Here is a 13,391-nt window from a genome sequence, read left to right as displayed (position 1 = left end):
GAGTCTTAAATACTTTATGTGAATGTGTTTTTAATATATACTTCATAGTATTAAAGATGAGTAGTTCAACTAGTCCCTACTTATCCTAGCAATTTGAATATTTTATTACTTTCTCTCCTTACTCCCAAGAGTAAGGGAAATTATATAGAAGCTCACTGAGTTGTGTAGTCTTTGCTTCTGGTTAATTTTGGTGTGAGATCTTTCATATTTACATTTTTTAACATAATAGAGTTTATAAAATGAATGTTTAAACCAGCAATAATAATAACAAAAAACTTACCCCCAAATACTTTGGAACTTTTCTGTCTCCCCTTTTATCATAATTCATCCTCTTATAGAATCTGGATGTTGCTATATGCTTCTATCAAGTTGGCTGTAATGAGCTACTTTGTGTGTAGGTTTATTAACCTAAGATAGCACACTCCAACTAAGACAAAAACGATATGCTTGGTTTTGACTGAAGGTTCTAGTCACTACTTAATTTTTTTTGTCTTTATACAAAATAGTATGTCAAATTTATAGAGTAAGATGATATCTGAGCTTGTACCTTTGTAGAGACTTTCTTTACTAGAAACTTCATAGTTACCAAATATCTTTATAAAAACAGGGTGACAGTTTTTGTTTTATGTTCGGATAGTCTCCTGTAGGTCTTGAACTTGCTATGGTAGCTGATAGTGACCTTGAACTTGGGATCCTCCTGTCTAAATCTTTGGGGGTGTTGTGATTACAGGCACGCGCATGTGTGCCTTATGCAGTACTGAAGCTCAAACACAGGGCTTCATGCATGCCGGGTAATACTCAGCCAGCTGATCTGCCTCTTCGCATTGGTTGTTTTAGGGAAGAGACTAATGACTGAGGATATTGGAACGGTCACTTTCTTTTTATTTCATTCCCAAAATAGCACTGGGATGTTTCTTTATCCTTCAGCTTGTTATTAATAATGACTTCATTCACTAATATAGTAGCATTAATGAACTTATTAATATGATTACTATTTCCCTGGTTTTACTATATGCAGTAACACATACATAAACATTTACATACTTGAACTTAGGAGATGAACAATCAACTTAAATGTTTAGAGTTTGGGGTTAGTAAGATGGCTTAACAGGTGAAAGTGCTTCTCACTTAGCCTGATTGAGTTTCCAGGAGAGAACTGATTCCTCCACAGATAAGCCAGTATCTCTCTCTCTCTCTCTCTCTCTCTCTCTCTCTCTCTCTCTCTCTCTCTCTCTCTCTCACTCACTCACTCACTCACTCACACACACACAGCACACACATACACACACACAAATACTAAATAAAAAAACTAAAAAAATTTTTAGTTTAGAATAGAATGTGAGAAAAAGTCAACTCCAATTATTAAAATTTTAAAAATATTCAGAACTTTCACAATGAGAAGATTCTTATGATTCCAATGAGTATTATGAGCTTAGGAATTTCAAACTGAAATAACTTCTCCCTGATTACTCTAAATCTCAAAAGAAGAAGGGGAATTAGTTCAAGCATGAAATGACTTCCAAACACCAGATAGGAGCTCTGTATCCCTGTAAACATATAATTTTGTTATTTAAAAATACCTTTACCACCAATTTAGTCACCATGTGGAGATATAGATAGCATTAGAAATAATAAAACTTTAACATTTTACTTGTTTAGATTTAATGAGCATTTATTAAACATCTACTCAGAACTAAGTGGTCTTAATTAACTTGATTTGCAGACAGCTGACTAGCCAGAGATATTCTGCAAGCCTATAACTCCTGTATTTGGAGGTAAAGGTAGGAGGATTACAAGCTCAAGGACTAGCCTCAGTTATATAGGAAATTCACCCAGCCTGGAGTACATATAGCTATATCAGAACCAAAGAGAGAGAGAGAGAGAGACAAACAGTAAATCTGTTATTCTGTGGGCCAAACTGTGTCTTTCCAAGTTCATGCCCATATGTCGAAATTCCAATCCCAGTTACATCAGCACGAGACTTATTTGGTGACTAGGTCTCTATAAAGAAACAGATGAGTTAAGACACGTCTAACCAATTTGGGTACTGACCCTATAAGAAGAGGACAGTCAGGATAAAGACACTTGGAAGCAAGACTGATGACAATAGGGAAGCTGAGCCAACCGGAGAGGCCAGGATTATGTTAACCTCGTAATGTCTAACTTCTGGAGTTATGTGGAGACACACTTTTCTTCTTTAACTCATTTACTCTAAGGCATGTTGTTACTGAGATCCAAGCAAGCTAATAACATACCTCTGAAGGTAAGGTGTGTGGTACATTCCCATGTGGGCACAATCTCTTCCCCAAGGTCTCTAAACCAAGGAAAGGTCATACCAGGGTTGAACTCCAGATGTTCTGGTTCAAACCCAGGATTTCTGCCAGCTTTTCTAGCCCTTTATTATGATATAGCCCCATGACCTGAAGGATAATGGAAAATGTTTTGGGTAGCATTTGATAGCAATATAAAATAAAACACATACATTCAGTCTGATGAGAACTACTGTGCCCAGAAAAATCCCACAATGGTTCCCCTTCTGTTCTTGGCTGCAAATTGAGTCCAGCTTGGTCCCCATATTGGCAGGTTTCAGCTTCAGCTGGGTAACAGGAAGGAGCCAGCCCATCAGCATGGTAGGTGGGAGGGCTTTGTATCGCAGCAAATAAACAGAGAATTAGTTGCACATGTTTCTTTGTTAGCTCATGGGAACTAAAAAGCCTATGTGTGGACAATTATAGCTAGAATTAACTATTCAACTTTTATATTTAGCTTAGCATTCTTTTCAGATTGTTGAAACTGTTCCCATCTCTACTCCCTGGTCTGTAACGTACACGCAGGCGCTTTGCAAAGTGAGAAGAGCTGTGGTTTATTTACTTTGTTTTCCTTTACAGGGAGGCTTCTTCGCACCATTGAAAATGATGTCAGCGGGTATATGCAAAGGGGAAAGGAATTTTATTTCGAATTTAGAAAAAACATTTTTTAAATAATACCTTTGTGTGTGTGTGTGTGTGTGTGTGTGTGTTTCATTAAGAGTGTTCAATGAAGAGAATAAAATTCAAGCACAGGGAGCATATTCGAGGGTATAAGACAAGCTAGAAGCAGAGGTGAAGGGAGGGGAAGACATGAAGAAGGGTCAGATATCAGTTTCGGTCCATGGTGTTCATGGGATGCTCCTCCCCATTTTCTTCTTTCTGCCTCACCTCTCAGGTCCCAGATTCATTATCTCACCCAGAGACAGATTCAACTTACCCCCAGACTCAGGTGATGGGTCTGCTGCTCTGTGTCCCAGGGCTTTGAACGTTCGTCCTAACACTCAACAACTTGGTTGGGCCCTGCTCCCCAGCCCTTTGCCTGAATAGAACGTGGCTTCTGAGTGCTTGTGATCACATTTGGCTTGTTCACTGCTGAAATGCCAGCACTTGGCAGACTTCCTAGTACACAGCAAGAGTCCAGGAAGAGCTGAATGAATACCCCAGGAAAGCCGTGCTCTTGTTATGTCATTAAGGCAATGTAAGTGTGTTTCTTAACATGCTTTCTGAAAGGGGCCGACTCCCATAATATTCTGTGTCTTCACACATTCGACAGTGCCTTAGGGTTTCAATTGCTGTGAACAGACACCATGACCAAAGCAACTCTTTAAGGACAACATTTAATTGGGGCTGGCTTCCAGGTTCAAAGGTTCAGTCCATTATCATCAAGGCAAGAAGCATGGCAGCATCCAGGCAGGCATGGCACTGGAGAAGCTGAGAGTTCTTCCTCTTGTTCCGTAGACACACAGGAGAAGACCCGCTTCCAGGCAGCTAGGAAGGGGATCTCAAAGCCCATCCCCACAGTGACACATTTCCTACAACAAGGCCAGACCTATTACAGTAAGACCACACTTCCTAATAGTACCACTCCCTGGGCCAAGTATATTCAAACCACCACAGTCAGTAAGTAAAAACTGGCAAAAACCAGGCCTCTTTTTTCTCGTTTACTGATATTTCTTACAGCTTCTGATTGAAGCTTTGTGGAGATAGGAAGATACTGTTTTTGGTGTTCATTCTATAAGCTAGAGCATCTCCTGGCAGACAGGAAGTTCCTAAGATGGAGCTCTACCAACAAAGATATCAAATCTCAGCTGCACAGTTGTGGAAACAAAGACAAACTATGTCAGATAAATAGTAAAGGCCATAATGTAAAGAAAGGTCACAGGTACGCCAAACCTGCCATTGTCTTGTTTCCTAGGAGTCAAGATGAGAAGAGAAATAGCCAATGGCGTGGTTGGTTGTCCACAAAGAGCAATAAATGCCTTGGTGCTCACCCATGTGTTCCTAGTTCAGCTCCCTGACTTGCAGATGTGAGGTCTCATAAAGAATCCGTTCCATAGAGTAGTGGGAGATATTTCCAAGAATACCGTCCTTCCTCTTTGTCAGCAGTTGTCAGAGTGGCTATTAAGAGCAAAACCATGGCCTTAAAAATGTAACCAGTACAAGCTGATCTTCACGGGGCACAATACTGGTAGTCTCGTGTTAGACTGCTGAGCGCAATTCTCCCGAAGTCTCTTCCTGGTGGATGTTTGCTGGTGGGCATGTGGCAGTGGGGAAGGGTACAGAAATTTCTAGATGCTACTGTACATGTACACACCTCTGAAGCTTGTAAGGAGGAAAGAAAACAGTCCACATGAAGTGTCTGGTTTACAGGCGAAGCCTTTAAACTGGCTCTGGCTGTTATCTTCATGGGCTGGTCACCTACAGAGAGTTTATCTTACCAAAATGTTCAGCATCGTTACATTTAGTCCTTCTGTTGTGTCTAATCAATGAAAATTCAGCAGAGGGGCTGAAGCCGTGGCTCGGTGGGTCAAGTGCTTGCTGCATTGGCACTAGGGCCTGAGATGGAAATCCCAGAGGTATACAGACACACACTGCCACACACACACACACACACACACACAAAGCCACACATACATACACCCACATATATCATGTGTATACACACACAGCCACAATAGCCACACATCCAGCCAGCCAGATACACACATGCACACACATATACAGCAACATATACACAGTCATAAACACACACACAGCCACAGCACATACACAAAGTCTCTGTCTCTATCTGTCTGTCTGTCAGTCACACACATATACACAGAAACACCACAGTCACACAGCCACACACATAATACACACATACACAGCCACAGCCACATACGTAGATAGACACACATACACACAGACACCACAGACACAGCTACAAAGACACACACATCTGCACACACATAGATTCAGAGACAGTCACAGCCACACACACATATATCTACATACATCATAAGTGTATACACACACAGACACAGTCATACATTCTGATACACACAGACACCCAGCCACACACACCCACCCACCCATAGCCACATACATAGACACACACAACCACACACAATACACCCACACATAGACACACAGCCACACACACACACAGTCACATACACACATACTTTAAATCAGAATCAATTTTGCAATCCATTTTTTCTATATTTAGCTAAAGCTTCACTACTTTCTAGCAATTCCCTATCTAAACTTCACCTTATTCTGTTTTGACAGACACTTTGCCAATAAGACACAAAGAAATTCCAAGGCATGTTAAATGGAGCCAGATACTGGAAGTGTTAATTATCAGGATCCCTAAAATAAGAGAGGTCAAACTCCAAAGAACAACGCCATCGATTCCAAGGTCTCTGCTGCTACGATCTTTGTTAAAAACCCATTTGCTGCTGCTGGGCAGTGGTGGCACATGCATCTAATGGCAGAGGCAGAGGCAGAGGCAGAGGCAGAGGCAGAGGCAGATCTTTGTGAGTTCAAGGCCAGCCTGGGCTTGGAGTGAGTTCCAGGACAACCAGGGATACACAGAGAATCCTGTTTAAAAAAACAAAACAAAACAAGTAAACAAACAAAAAACCAAAAGAAAAACCCAAAACATCAACAACAAACAAACCCCAAGCGGACACACAAAATCTGCTCAGGGAAATCAGGCCTGGATTTGAAGTTTGGGGAAATGGGAGACGTGGCAACATCACAAAACAAGGTAGACATACGACCGAGAAGAAAGTGAAGACACACTCTACCATCTGAGGATCAATACACGATGATCTACGTCACAGATATACGCTTTTTAAAAAAATATTTTTATTTTCTGAATATGGCCGTTCAGGTTTCTGGGATGCCAGAAACTGAACACAGGTCTCCTGGCATCTAATACTTTAAACATGGAGCTATTTCTCCAGCGCCAAGAAGGGTGATTTTATTTTTAAAGATCTATTTATTTTATGTATGTGAATATACTGTTGCTCTCTTTAAACACACCAGAAGAGGGCATCAGATCCCATTACAGATGGTTGTGAGTCACCACGCGGTTGTTGGGAACTGAACTCAGGACCTCTGGAAGAGCAGTCAGTGCTCTTAACCTCTGAGCCATCTCTCCAGCCCCATGCAGGGTGATTTTTAAGTGCACTAAAGAGCTGGCACAGACTAAGGAATATATGAGGTTTTACATGAATTACGCCAATCCGGAAAGAACCCTGAGTATCTTGAGATTTTACTACTTGGTCTGTAGATAAAGCCTTGAGACTTCCATACTTAATGAGATGTGACATTTCATTCAAATGTACTTATTATCCTGGTCCTCCAAAGTGCTATAGTTATAGTTAACTGTGACTCAAACCAACAATCAAAACTAAATCAATGCATTTCAGAACAGGCAAACAAGGAAGTTGGTCTTTATACTATATCTTACTTAGGAAAAATACCAGTTTTGGACCCAAGATCTAGTTATTTGATATATACCAGTTAAAAAAAGTCCACGTAGAATAAATAAATAACTAGAAAACTACTACTTTCCTACAAAAGTTATGATGTAGAAAGAGTTCAAAAGTCACCATGCCCATCTTTACAATAAGGAAGAAGTCAAAGAAACAGAAAAACATTGATGTGTCTTGATCTGCCAGAGAAGTGAACAGGAAGAAGAAAATTCTACCCACATCTTGAGAGATAGTTAGGTACCTGGGTATCTGGTGCCATATATATATATATATACACACTCATACATATATGCATTATATATGTCATATACATATATGTGTAAAGGGGATTTTATTAGAATTGTTTAGAGGCTGTGACCCAACTAGACCAACAATGTCCTACCAAAAGAAGATCCAAGAACCCAGTAGTTCTTCAGTCCACAAGGCTGGATGTCTCAGCTGGTCCTCAGTATATCATGGAACCCCAAAGAGGTGGGCTCTAATGCCAGGGCAGGAGTGGACTTGCCAGTAAGAGTGAGAGCAAGCTTTCTTCTTCTGTGTCCTTTATATAGGTGGCCATCAGACTCTGTGGCCCAAATTAAAGGTTGATCTTCCCACCTCAAAAGGTCCAGATGAAAAGTGGATCTTCCCTGCCTCACGCCAGCCAGAATGGCTAAGATCAAAAAAATCTCAGGTGACAGCAGATGCTGGTGAGGATGTGGAGAAAGAGGAACACTCCTCCACTGTTGGTAGGGTTGTAAGCTGGTACATCTACTTTGGAAATCAGTCTGGTAGTTCCTCAGAAAATTGAACATAGTACTACCCGAAGATCCAGCTGTACTACTCCTGGGCACATACCCCAAAGATGCTCCAACATATAATAAGGGCACATAGTCCACCATGTTCAAAGCAACCTTATTTATAATAGCCAGAAGCTGGAAAGAACCCTGATGTCCTTCAACAAAGGAATGGAAACAGAAAGTGTGGTACATTTACACAATGGAGTACTACTCAGCAATCAGAAACAATGACTTTATGAAATTCCTAGGCAAATGGATGTATCAAGAGAATATCATCCTGGGTGAGGTAACCAACATATTCATGTGTCACAAAAGAACACACATGGTATGCACTCACTGATAACTGGATACTAGCCCCAGAAAGTTCTGAATATCTAAGAAACAACTCACAGACCTTATGAAGCTCAAAAAGAAGGAAGGCCAATATGTTGAAGCCTCTGTCCTTCTTAGAAGGGTAAACAAAACACTCATGGCAGGAGGTACAGGATCAAGTGGAAGAGCTGGGATTGAAGAGGGGATCATTCAGGGGCTGCCTGACTTGGGGATCCACCCCTCGTGCAGCCACTGGGCCCAAGCACTATAGCTGATGCTGGGAGGTGCTTTCTGGCAGGAACCAGATAGGGGTGCCTCCTCAGGTACTCAGAGTCATGCAGCTGAGCATGCTTGCAGCTAACCATCAGACTGAGCATGGAGACCCAGTGAGGGTCCTGGCGGTGGGGAGCTGAAAGAGCTGAAGGGGGTTGTGGCCTCATGGGAAGAACAACATTGTTGACCAACCAAATCCTCCACAGTTCCCATGGACTAGAACAATAATCATTGAGTACACATTGAGAGCATACATGGCTCCAGTTGCATGTGTAGTGGAGAAGAGCAGTGTCTGACATCAATGTGAGAAAAGGCCTTTGGTCCAGGGAGGGCACGTTTTCCCAATGTAGGGGAATGCCAAGGCAATGGGGTGGAGACGGTGATTGGGAGAGGGTGCACCTTTGTGAAGACAAGTAGACAGGGAGAGAAGATTGGAGTGGGGTGGCCATAGGGGATAACATTTCAAATGTACATACAGAGTATCTAATAAAAATTTTTAAAAAGTGGATCTTCCCATTTCAAAAAATCCGGATTAAAAGTGAGTCTCCTCAAATGACTGAATAAAGGAAAAAAAAATTCTCAGAGGTGTACCCAACCACTTGGATTTTAGTTAATTCCTGATGTGGCCAAGTTGGCAGCCAGGAATAGCCATCACAGAGTTCTCTAAAAATTAGTAGTGATGTATAGCAAGGAAGTGAATGCCCCCTGGAGAAAGTGTACAGACAGCAGGAAAAGCTTCTTTTCTCTCTCTCTCTCCTTCCTTTCTTCCCCTTCTCTCTCCTTCCTCCCTCCCTCCCTCCCTCCCCCCTCTCTTTCTTCCCCCCTTCTCTCCTTATTGCACTCACCTGCTCTAACTTATTCCCTGGCACGGCGTAGCTCAGAAAATTTTGGGAAAACATGGCTGTAGACCTCATTCTGCAACTGGAGATAGCAGAGTGGACCGTATAAGCAATGTTCAAACCTGCCTAGAGTACACCTGCTTAGTCTCTTTGCTACCTAATTCAGAGATTAGATGGTCAAAAGTGGAGCAGTTTGGGTTTCAGGCTGAGAGAGCCGCAGGAAGCAGTACAAAGGGCTCATGGGAACGTAAGAAGCTACAGCTCAGTGTCCTGGGGCCAGGAATAACTGGGGGATAGAATAAAACAGCGAGGGCTTCAATCATAAACAGGAGAAAGCCCAGAAAATCAAAACATTTAAAAGCACTCATCGACATTGAGGGAATCAGGAAAAAGCACACGTACACACATACACACACATGAACACACACATACATGAATACACACACACACACACACACACACACACACACACACACACACACACACAGAGGAAAGGCCTGAGAAGATATTAGTTTAATTAGTAAAGGGCTTCCCCAATTCAAAGAAGTATCGATGTGTGTTTTTTTTCCCAGATGCTCATTTTTTGACAAAACATAAGGCATAAAAAGAAACCGGGAAATATGATGCATTTAAAGAAAGAAAATCTCTTAGTCTGTGTCCCTGCAGAAACATAAGTATCAGACTTAGTAAAGGCTTAAAACACCCTCTTAAATATATTCAAATACCTAAAAATGCCTAAAATATTCACAAAGGGAACCAGGAAAAAGATATATGAGCAAAATAAGTAACAAAAAAGCAGCAGAACTTATTTAAAAAAAAATAAATAGAAGTCCTGATACGGAAAATATACAAAAGCCAAATTGATATAAAAAATAAAACATAGGTGTTCAGCAGCTACAGACAGGAGGAAAAGGGGCAAGAGCACTTGAAGACAGATTTCTGGAAATACCAACATTAAAGGGCAAATGAGGGCTGGAGAGATGGCTCAGCGGGTAAGAGCACTGACTGCTCTTCCAGAGGTCCTGAGTTCAATTCCCAGGAACCACATGGTGGCTCACAACCATCTGTAATGAGATCTGACGCCCTCTTCTGGTGTGTCTGAGGACAGCTACAGTGTACTCACATACATAAATAATTCTAACAAAAAGCAAATGGAATAATAATGAAGAGATCTGTACAGAACCTCAGGGATTGACATAATACCACCACTAAAATAAGCATCCTCACGGGACAGTTTGGGAAGGAGAAAAGAGGAAGCGAGGTTACTTACTCAGGAACCTGGATGGACACAGAACATACATTAAGAGAGGTCACACACACTCAGAAAGAGAAAACTCCCAGAAGCTTTCCCTCAAAGGCAGATTCTAGACATGATGCATACATGTTTATAGACAAACATCTGTAAGTTCAGGCATAGTAGTACACCAGGAAAGACCAAAAAAGGGTAGTATCAGGTGACAAGAATAAAATACAGACAAAGGACACATGAATTGTGAGACTAGAAAGCTAACTTTTTTTCTAGCTTCAAATCTGTCTTAGGTTTCCTCTCTGGCTTTGTGTGTGTGTGCGCACATGTGTGCATATGTGAGTGTGTGGGCGTGTGTGTTAGGTAAGTCCAATATAGCATAAAGAGATCTCGTACTGTTCCATCAAACAAAGCAATGTTGGGGGCAGCAGCATGATAGAAAACATTAACTTATTTAGTTCTTTGGAATCCACAGTCATTTTTCATGAGCCATCGGGTGTCCCCATCCTGGGGTGCATCTGTCCACCCTTGATGGGCTCAGTGGGGCTGGCTCATAGGACTCGGCCCATGCTGTTCTTGAACCTGGGGCAGCCTTTCTTCCTTAGCCACCTGGAGTGCTGGGATTGCAGCCTGTTAATAATGGAAGTTGTACCCATCAAACGAGAGGAGGAAACTGAGCACAGTGGTGTAAGTCTAGCACTTGGAAGGCAGGAGGATTGGGAGTTTGAGGTAGCTGTACATTGAGATCTTCTCACACACATAAAAAAAAAAAAATCAACCAAAAAAATAAAATAAAGAAAAGAAAGAAAAAGAAATCAGAAAGAAAAAGAAGAAAGGAAAAGCAAAAGGAAAGTCCACGGGAAGGAGGATGTCCCCAGGGAAAACAGCTGGATCACAGTTTTCAAGGGTCTCTTTCAGGCAGTGCTGAACATCTGGGCCCAGGAGTCTCTCTGGGCAGTATTGGAGTGTGCTAAACAAAGAGAAATATAAACGTTTTTTCAGGTGGTTAGTGAGATTCTATAAGAAAACATGTCACCCTCCAAGCTATTGAAAGTGATCGAAGTTTTTAGAGGAACTAGTTGGTAGGATTCTGCCCTAGAAAAGAAAGTAGACTCCAAAAGTGCTGGAAATTTCAGGAGTGGAAGCTGGTGTCCAGGAGCCTTAGGAATGGAGATAGAGAGTTAGGAATACTCAGAAGCTGAGGATAGAACACTGGCTGTGAAATTAGGGACCGAGGTATGAAGAGATGAGACTTCCAGGGAGTGGTTATAATGTTACCATCTCTTAACTTCATACTCATTCTCGTATAGAGTTCAGTGTTGCTTCGTGGCAGAGATGCATTCTGAGAAGTGTGTGGCTGGGCGATTTGGCTGTTGCATAATCGCACAATCTGCAACAGCTATGTCAGTAGGCAATTTGAGCACACAAGACCACTGTCCCCCTGGTTCTGATCAGCCATCAGAGGATGCTTGAAGGAGACTGTGCTTCCCCAGCTGCACTTCCTCAACTTGGCACAGTTCAGAAACTGCAGTTAATCCACAATTACTGCTTTCCCTCGCAGACATCAGCATCAACCAGCTGGTAGCCACTCTCAAGAGGTTGGGATCTCAGTCATGTGGGGCCCCTTGCCTTTGGTCAATGATATAATGTATCTTCCTTCTCCTCCTATGTTTAGTTATAGCTTGGTTGGGCTCCTTCTTCAAGATGCTTGCTGCAACTGTGGCAAAGGTGGGCACAAGGAAGGCTTAAAAAAAAAAGGCACAGTAAAATTGCAACAAAAGATGCCAAGAGCCATTTCTAGATATATGGGAATTAGGATTTACTGATGGGGAAGACTTCCTACCTGCCTAGGCTGAAGGGTTGGGGGAGATGGCTTAAAGGGACTATTTATTCTGCCTCTTCCCTATACCCCCACATTTAACCAATCAAGCTAAATGAAGAAGCATTAGTCTAGGTAGGCTTTAGATCAAGTCATTATAAAATCTGTATCTTGGCTCAGTCCCACTTGATAGTCTTTATGGCCAAAGAACTCATCACTAACAACATGTTTATGTGTCTGGGTGCTTTGTATGTGCATCTGTGTAGCATATGTGTGCAGTACCAGTGAAGGCCACAAGGCAGCATTGAGTCCCTTGGGAGTAGAGTAACTGTGATCTGCTGTACGTACTGAGAGTAGACCTTGGGTCCTCTGAGGAGTGGTGGGTGGTCTCTCCAGCCTTTGTGTTTTTAAGCTGCTGATAAGTTATCCTGTCATCTGTGAATATGATATAAATGTCACATTTCAGTGTGCATAAGGAAAGGTTTTTACCAGATTACAACTGTACTCATTTGTTTAAATATCTCCTAAGGCCACTTTTAAGGTACAACGTCAGAACTGAGCGTCGTGACAGAGACTGCACAACCCACACCTGAGTTGAAGGGGTTAAAGAAGGAAGGCTGAGACTGGCGTTTGAGGACGATCAGAGGCCCAGACTAAGTTATATGTCTGCGCATCTTCTTAGCTGCTTCTCTGAGCTAATATGGTGGTTTGAATGGGTTTGGCTCCTATAGATTCATGTGTTTCAATGGTTGGTCATAGGGACTGGCACTATTAGGAAGTGTGGCCTTATTGAAGGAAGTACATCACTGTGCAGGGGGGCTCTGAGGTCTACTGAGCTCAAATTCTGCCTAGTGTGAAGTCAGTCTCGTCCTGTCTGCTTTTGTATGAAGATGTAGAAGTCTTGGCTCCTGCATCATCATATCTGCCAGCAGGCTGCCATGTTTCCTACTTATGACAATAATAGATTAAACCTCTGAAACTATAAGCCAGCCCCAATTAAATGCTAGACAATAATTAATCAGAGTGGTTGTTGCCATGGTGTCTCTTCACGGCAATAAGACCCTGACTAAGATGGGTGTTGTATAATAGGTTGTCAGATGTACCTGACATCTTCTCAGTAGAATCCTGGAACTCACTCTGTAGACAAGACTAGCTCGCCTCACACTCGGAGATGCGTCTGCCTCTGGGTTATTGGGATTGATGAGAGCACCGCACTCAGCTTCTCAGTAGAAATAAAGAGATGGAGGAAAATTACAGGAATTTTAGAGACTGTCTCTCGGTGTGACGGTTTGTAGACTACACTGTATTTTCAGTGAGCATGTGTGGGGCT

Source organism: Micromys minutus, assembly GCF_963924665.1.
Source record: "Micromys minutus genome assembly, chromosome: 22".
Lineage (NCBI taxonomy): Eukaryota > Metazoa > Chordata > Mammalia > Rodentia > Muridae > Micromys > Micromys minutus.
This window is presented reverse-complemented; position numbering follows the sequence as displayed.